Source organism: Tauraco erythrolophus, chromosome 13 (genome assembly GCF_009769465.1).
Source record: "Tauraco erythrolophus isolate bTauEry1 chromosome 13, bTauEry1.pri, whole genome shotgun sequence".
Taxonomy (NCBI): Eukaryota; Metazoa; Chordata; class Aves; order Musophagiformes; family Musophagidae; genus Tauraco; species Tauraco erythrolophus.
The window spans coordinates 8578306-8579664 of NC_141477.1; positions in this window are offsets into that span (position 1 = coordinate 8578306).

Consider the following 1359-nt stretch of genomic DNA (forward strand, 5'->3'; position numbering starts at 1 on the left):
TTCTGAACAGACGGGTGGAAGCAGAAAGACAAGCTGAGCCTTCAGTTTACAGCATCCCCCTTTGACTCTAATGCTTGGAAGTTATTTACCACACAGGGTATACGATCTCGGCACAAGGATAACTACTGGTGGTTTGCCTGTACCACAAATCCCTTACATATGGCGGAATAAGTAGAGCTTGTGTACCTGAGGACACGACAGCCCTTGAAGCACTCACTACTCTGCCCTAACACCACGCTGTACAAGGACAATGAAAGTCTGCTCCTGTGCCTGGGGGTCCCTCCTCCATTGTTCCAAGATTTCGGTGACCAGATATCCCAGTGAGAAGTCACATCCACGAAACAGAGAACGGTATCCTGCACTGCCTTCAAAGATCCCAGCTGACTGAATTAAAACACAAAAACCATATAGCAAATAAAGTAAACATACATCCAGTAATTATTTCCATGGCGTCGAAAGCCGTGTGATGAAACTACTCCCAACATCCACTTCGATAACAGAAGTCTTAAACTAACGTCTTGAGGAAACCTTTGCAAAGATGGATGTGGAATCACAGTACCAATAATTACACTTCATCAACCAGACCTGATAATTTGGCAGCTCCTATTTGAAGATGATGCATGGCAATTTTTTCCTGACACATAAGTCTGTGCTGACTGGGGATATGATTTCTTGGGTCACAGTAAATACCTACTGTGCTCATTAAATCGACTCCTTGTTTAAGGTGATGACAGAAGAGTATACGGTCATTTTTAGAAAATAAAATCTGCATCAACATGCCAATGGTACCCTTCCTCCTACAGAGTCTTCCCATCACATTTCTTGATACTTTAAAGAAAGGTATTGCTGTCTCACTCTCGGCAGTTAGGTATTTGGACAAATCCAGCATTTTCCAAGTGATGTTTTGTTTTGTTAATCTCTTACACCACACCTATACAGTTCTAAAGTGCATCCTGGATGTAGCTGCTTTTCTGCAGTATAACTGTATCACACTCTGCATTCCCTTGGCATCTTAGACTAAATTAATTCGTTCTCAAAAAAGAAAGAAAAAAAGGGAAAAAGTTCCTGAAAGGTGAGAACAAGAACTTTCAGTGAGTCAGCCACTTCACGTTATTAACTAGTGGTAAATGCAAAGCAGCTTACACAAAGTTAGGGATACACAAACGTGCAGAGTTACCACTGACCAAGTGGCGTGCTGTAAGCATGCACTTCTCTCCTGGTAAAATTTTCATGGGCCTGTAACCTCAACAGGAAATACTGCGTTTATGCATGACAATGACAGTTTTTATACTTCAGAAAAAGGACAGATATGCAAATATGAAATTCATAACTCATTTATTGAATATATATATGCAAGGA